The following is a 7,379-nucleotide window of genomic DNA, read 5'->3' as shown; positions in this document are numbered from 1 at the left end:
ATAGTAGAATGGCTTAAGTGAAATGAAGAAAAGCCTTTTGGGGGGGGGGCTAAAAAAGAAAAGGGGGTAAAATACTTTTTTTGAGACCTTTGTTCATGGTACTCTCCTCCAAGCCCACCCTCATATTCCCCTTGTCTGCTGTTTTTTTTCATCTCAGACGTGTGGTCCTATGTGGGACCATGTGAACAGTTTATGATATCATTCATCTCCCGCACTCAGTTAAGAAGGACACTTCTGAAGAGGAAAAGAATAAGAATGGTAAGAGAAGAGACAAAGGAATCTTTGAATAGTTCCATGTGCCTAAGATATTATCACATTAGAATTCTTATTTTAAGTATTTTTAAGCACTCACACAGTCAGATACCAATGCAGCCAGACAATATATCTGGTTGTTTCCCTGGTGGTGCAGTTGTTAAGTGCGGTTTTGCTGGCAAACTATGCCCACAGCCTGGAGTTTGATCCTGACGGGCTCAAGGTTGACTCCGCTTTCCATCTTTCCGAGGTTGGTAAAATGAGGACCCAGATGGTTGGGGGAAATATGCAAATAATGCTTCTACATTGTAAACTGCTGTACAGAGATTGCTGTAAAGTGTTATCGGGCTTTATTATTTCTAGGGTACCAGCAGACCAACATATTATAGGTTATTCTCTGCACTACCAGAAAGATTTACATTATGCAACTTGATTTGTGTTGTTTATTTAAGACATACTGTATTGGTTGTCAGCAGCTCTTATATTTATATCCAAAATTTATTTGCTTGATTTTAGTGTCAATTGTTGATGTGCCTTTATTAAATTTATTCAGAAAGCTATTAACCTCTAGAATGGAAATAAAGTTAGTGGGAGTATATGAGGTGTAGCAATAATGGATATACAATTATATGTAAATGAATTCACACAGCAAAAGGTCCTGGAGTGGGAATGATGTAATCTCTGGAATCAATCTACTGCAATAATCTTTTTAATCACCAAGCACATTTCAAATCCTTGTCGGCCTTTTACTATCTTAAAGAGGATGCAGAAAGACTATCAAGTAAAGCTGAAAAAAAGCAAAGAGGAAAAAAAAAAACCCAAATCCAACACACTGATATTTAAATTTTGTTAAGCTAAAAACAGATTACATGAAGATGGCAAGGAAGTTTAAAGCGGTTGATTACATCCATTGATTGATTAGCTTTAGAATAATTCTCTGTCCCTGAATGAAGATGGGAATAGGCAAAAACGTGACAGTATTGACCCTGCTCATTCCATCAAAATGATAATACAACATAAAGCATGGTTGTCTGCAGACTCTGGACTTATGCTTAGGGTGCCTCTTAATGGGTGTTTATGCACAAAACTGATTATGTTACTTCTCCACTGCCTGTCTTCCCAGTATGTGGGCACATATGTACACACCTCATCCCTTACAGGAACCAACTAAGAACATTGATTTTAAAAGCATGTTTATATTTTTCTCGGTATCTTTGGAATCATCATATTTCCTTTTCCCACTCCTTTCCTTTATTTGGATGTTAAAAAAAAAATCAAGCCTGAAGTTTATTCCTCAAATGTTGTACTTAATGAAAAGAGCTTCTTAATGTTTCCTTGCATTAGGGCAGTGGTCCCCAACTTTCTGGCTTTTGCAGACCAGTTGTGGGCCTGCTTACACAAATGGAGCTGTGTGTGCTCGCCTGCCATTTCTGTGGCCTAGATCCAAACACAAGCCATGGCCCAGTACTAAGCCATGGCCTCAGGGTTTGGGGACCCCTGCATTAGGGCAATATTTTTGTCATCAGCCAGACTCCTTGCCCACATGATTTCTAGTTGGCTTCAGAATATAATTCAGCCAAGAAAAAAAAATAAGGGATTAGCAGGCTGTAGAGCAGACATGTTAAACTCGCGAGTCACATCATGTCGCACAACATATCGGGACAGTTTTGCCATTGCCGGCAATGGGGTGGGTGCAGCTTCTGGATGACACATTCAGCCCATGGGCCGGCAGTTTGACACCCCTGCTGTAGAGTATCATTATCAAGCACATCTATTTCCAGTAGTGTCTTGACCCCCTCACAGCTATTTTAAAAATAAAATGATGAGTGCTGATTGCTTAGGTTGGAAGAAATGCCCAGTTGCTCATAAAAGGAAGCTGAAGTGGGAGGGAAGTTTCTGTCAGGCAAATGAGAAGGTGAGGAACAGCTTCCCCAGTTGGCCTTTTGGTAAATGGTGATCATGTGAGGAATGATTACTATGGCAACCATGTTGTGTTAGTGAGAAACTTGTTCTTCAAATTGGAAATAGGCCTACTGGCTGACAGAAAAAAGGCCCTGAATTTTCCTAGAGAAATATAGTGAGTAGTAGAAGTATAGATTTTTTTTGCCTATTTCAAGTTTTAATGTTTTGTGAGTGTACTAATTGTTGACTGTGACAGGGAAGTTAAACATAACATGTAGCGGAGTAATTTGTCTCTGGCATTTTGACCTCAACTAGTGGTTTCTTCCTCTTTTTCAAGAAGCCAATAAATACAGTTCTCATTCAAGATTTTCTTTTTTTAATTTAAAGACTAGAGAAAAAAAAACTACACAAGCATTCAGGTCCTATTGGTTTTGATTGTTATGATTTTTGAAGCAAATTATAGCAAGGAGTTTCCTTCAGGTGGGGCAGGCAAATCCGGCATATCAACAGAGAATGGACACTGAAAGGCATTAGTTGGACAAGGACTTTTGGACTACACCAGAGACATGCAATTTCCAGGAGCTTAAGTTTGTATAGCTTATCAAGGAAACTCTTCAAAAGTGGGTCGAGTTGGACCATGTCAATTTGGAGAGAAGTGTTTTAAGGGATGGCAATGGGTACAAATATCCAAGAAGTCTCCAAGTGCTTTTCTCCAAATAATATATCATAACAATTCATTGAAGTTTGAAAAGACCTTTGAAATTCTTTGAAATCAAACAAGAAAACATTGCCTCTCCAAATGATCCCTGGGATAAGATGGGGATACGATCCTGCCCTGTTCCTTGTACAATTCAGAATGGTGAGAACATGTATGTGTGTATGTATGTATGCATGCATGTATGTATGTTTTTGACCTACATGGTTGCCTATCTTGTGATAGACAACTCTAGGTAAATCGCAAGAACAATAATAATAATAAAAAAATCAAAAACTAGAAATCTCTGCTTCATCAAATCATACAATCCTCAGGTTCCAACTTCACCTATCTCTACATTGTGTGTGTGTGCATGGGGTGGAAACCAACCCTCGCAGGGGTTCTCAACCTTGGCAACTTTAAGACTTGTGGACTTCAACTCCCAGAATTCCTCAGCCAGCTGGGAGTTGAAGTCCACAAATTTTAAAGTTGCCAAGGTTGAGAACCCCTGATACAGCTTTCTAGAAGGCTAAAAGTGAGTGAAATGCTTGCTGGGTTCCCAGGGGAAGGTTATTCTACAGGGCAGGGTTGCTTCCTAGATCTCATTAGATGACAACATTTAAAGGAAGGGGCCTTGTTCATTCTCAGAATAATAATAATAATTAAGATAGGGGAAAATGATTGCATGAGCATCTTGCTTTACTTTCCCAGTATCAAAAGAAAAGACACCCTGGGAACACCTGCACTGCCCATTTAACATGCTCCAGTCCTGTGTTCATGCCAGCTTGACTGGAAAGAAATATTTTGGCAACAACTTGCATTCAGTCTCAATGGCAGGCCAGCATGACCTTCCATTGGATGATTCCCTGCTGCTATCCTTCCACTTTTCTCATGGATGGATATTCCAGAACATATATCCTTTTATATGGGTATAAACATATACACAGGGCAAACAGATACAATACACAGTATGGCATAGAGCTGTATCCCTGCAGTTGAATTTACCTTCCAACAAAACACACACACACACACACACACACACACACACACACACACACACACACACAGAGAGAGAGAGAGAGAGAGAGAGAGAGAGACCTGAGGAATTAAAGACTAACATTCACAAATTTAAATTGTGTGTGAGTAGCTTATGTCTTTGCTCTGAGACACCCCATGTTACTGAACTTCAAAATCCCCAAATCCCAATGATTGCAAATATGTTTCTTTTGGGGAAAATCATTCAGACAAACTGATAGTTAAAAAGTCATCAATTGTTCTCATCAGATTCTTATTAAAAAAATCCTATCCTTTAGAAATTGCTCCCTTTTTAATGTATGTACAGACTGAGATTCCCATTCACTTCCCAAATCAAATTAGATTGTCCCACCTAAGACTTTCTACTCTTTCATAGGTCTGACATCAAAACTGAGGATCTTGAATGTGAGCTCTTCTGTTTTCTCAGGACAAAATCACTTCTTTAAAAAAAGTGCAGAGTTGTGGACAGTTAACTTGAAATCTACTCAAGGCAAAATAGTGGAGCAATTGTTAAAGAGAAATGGAACCAGCCTTGTTGAGATTAAACCACTGTGGCTTCTGCTGCTGACTTGATCTATCATGTCTGATGTTTTACAGGCAGACCTTTATTTACAATAATTCAGCTAGTGACCTCTCAAAGTTACAATAGCACTGTAAAAAGTGACTTACCACGGTCCTTGCATTTAAAACCATTGCAGCATCTCCATGATCATGAGATCAAAATTCAGGTGTTTGACAATTGACACATCTTTACAATGGTTGAAATGTCCTGGAGTCATGTGATTTCCATTTGCAATCTTCCCAGCCAGTTTCCAACAAGCAAAATCAATGGTGGAAGCTGGGTTTGTTTAAAAATTTCAGTGATTTGCTTAACAATCTTGGCAAAAAAAAAAAAAAATGAGTTCAACTCATTTAACAACTGACTTATTTAGCAATGGAAATTCTGGTAGCATCTGTGGTCGTAAGTAAAAGGCTATTTGTATGTTTTTCCTTTAGGGACTCTGTGTAAGAATTAAGAGCCAAAAAGGCAACACAGTTTAAAGAACAGGAATACTGGAACAAGCAAGTTTGAGGGTTGTTTTATGGGGGAAAAGAAGAGTTATGTCATCATTATAGCTGTCCATATAGTTGAAAAGGACTTTTGTTTCATTGGATAGCTGAGCAAAGTGTCCTTTCTGAGCAATTCTGTGAAGAGGTACCACGTTCACAGAAAGTCCCACCACTGTAGTATATAAGCAAATAGGCTGTTAGTCTGAAAAGTAGACCCACTCAGTTTTTTTTTTTTTTTTTACTGAGGTGGAGCAAAGTACCGTGGTGCTTTCAGACAAATTGCCTGCAATTTGTGCACCTCTCTGACCCACTCTACCTTCGGTACAGAAAGTGCTTCTTTCTCCCAAACAATGTGCTTTGCTTCAGCCTCTCCTTCGGAAAAAACCTGAAAATTACAATCATTCTCCCAACTCAGAACTCAAAGAATCCAGCCAAACTTAGAAAGAAGTCTTTCTCCAACTCTACTCATGGTAAAAGACCCATGAGCCAAAGTTGTGTGCAAAGATAGGAAAGCAGCAGTTCTTTGCAGAGTGTGGTTCACCCATCTGCCTCACCTCTTGTGGCAAGAAAGAACAGAAACACAGCACGAGCAGAGCTGAATAGCATCTCAACACTCTTCATTGAAGCCTGAGCACCCCAGGCTTACCTACCAGCTCCTTTTTACGGCAGTAGCCAGGCCACATGCTGCTCCTTATTTCATTACTTAATTTGCGACTCAAAATGAGGAGTTTGACAGTATTAAAAATTCATGAATGATTCTTGCCAACTCTATAGAGATTTCTTTGTCACTTCTTTGCATGCTGAATGAAGTTAAAATTGGATGTGGTGAGTCTGTTTTTCACGAAGTCTTAAGTCAGAATCTACACTGGAGTTCCGTTTGGCATTTAATGATTGATGGCTGCTGTGTGTCACAATAGAACATATTCTATCTGCAGGAAAATGAGGCAAAAATGGAACATTTCACATGTATTTTACCACTCATGTTTACAGAATTTATACATGTCACAAGTCATCTTTTGGACTAATTGTGGAAAAAACAGGAGGAGATTTTTAAGTTTGCTAACGTCATGAGATGTTCTGCAAGAATTGTGCAGAAATTTGTAGCTGCTTTACGGGGCCAATGAGATCCAGTGAGTACACTTTTTACTTTCCCCTTCTTTGTGGAACCCAACAAATTTCTGTTTTTAACAACCTTTCCATTTGTGCTGTTGTTCCAGGTTGATGTTTTAGCCTGCATTTATGATTGATGAGCTGTGCAGCAATGCAGATTTTTAAAATAAAGATTGGACAGCTGTCTACTGTTGTGTAATGCACATCCAAACATGGATTTCCTAATGGTTGATCTTGTGCCATCTGCCCAAGGACAAAGGATAAGAGAAGCTGTAGTAAAACAGAACCTATAGCCTTCCATCTGCTCTCATCAGAAACAACTGTAAATCCATTAGCTGTTACAAGACTGGTACAAATATAAATGTATAGTAGATAGACACTAGAGTCATCAAAAAAGATAACAGAACAACAAATGCAAAATAAGTGAAATATAGAGATAAATTGCTCTGGATAATAGACTGGAGAACCAGTTGTGTGTTGTGAAAGGAATCAGGATGAAAATATGTAAATATGATAATCTTAGTTGCAATTTGAGGTGCAACTATAGACCAAAGGAAGATATTTAAAACAGCTTTAATGGGCCATGTTTAAAAACTTTTTCTAAAAGTTTTACCTCTGTATATGCTTCATTTCAGTTTTTCTTTTTAAAGCATTACAACCTTCCACAAGACAGAATGCAAAAAGAAAACAAAGCAAATTCTGTTTCAACTTATAGAGCCATTTGTATGATTTGTTATAACTGTAGTTTCCTTGATTTTTTTTAAAAAAACATATTTAATTTCAATCAGTGTGCCTAAAGATATTTTATCCCATTTTTATTATTTTTACAAATAACTCAAGGCAGCAAATGTATCCAACATACCTTCCTCCTCCCGTTTTCCCCTCAACAACCCTATGAGGTGACTTGAGATGAAAGACAGTGACTGGCTCAAAGTCACCCAGACGGATTTCATGTCTAAGGCAGACTATGGACAGGATCTGAATTTACATTCTCCTGATTTCTAGCCTGATGTTAGATCAAAATTCTTAATAGTATCATATTAGGGATTAAATGATGTGTAGGAAAACATGTTTCTGGAAATATTTTGGTCTACTGCAACTTAGCAGGTAGGCAGACTGGCTGAAAGTTGGTGGCGGAAACCCAAGGAGACATTTCATCTAATGAGAACAGAGATACATGATTGCACAGAGAGATTCACATATAGGATGAAAGAGAGATTTCTAATAACAAAACATTTCACATGAAAATGACTTGCTACTTCTTAACATCATAATCTTTTATCCTGAGCTGAAATAGTTCCACACATGTTCGGTAATTGTTTTAATTTCATTTGTA

General features: G+C 38.3%; 1 long non-coding RNA gene across 1 annotated transcript; it reads left to right on the top strand.

Annotated features, from left to right (window-relative positions):
- The first annotated feature begins 2,260 nt into the window (after nt 1–2,260).
- Nucleotides 2,261–6,682, top strand: LOC120317608. Its single transcript, XR_005559278.1, has 3 exons — nt 2,261–2,329; nt 5,924–6,063; nt 6,151–6,682. It is a non-coding gene; the product is annotated as an uncharacterized LOC120317608 (long non-coding RNA).
- The last annotated feature ends 697 nt before the right edge of the window (nt 6,683–7,379 follow it).

Source organism: Crotalus tigris, unplaced genomic scaffold, assembly GCF_016545835.1.
Source record: "Crotalus tigris isolate CLP2741 ecotype Arizona unplaced genomic scaffold, ASM1654583v1 scf7180000019740.931981, whole genome shotgun sequence".
NCBI classification, from domain to species: domain Eukaryota; kingdom Metazoa; phylum Chordata; class Lepidosauria; order Squamata; family Viperidae; genus Crotalus; species Crotalus tigris.
The sequence above is the reverse complement of the archived record's forward strand: the minus strand, read 5'-3'. Positions and strand labels throughout refer to the sequence as shown.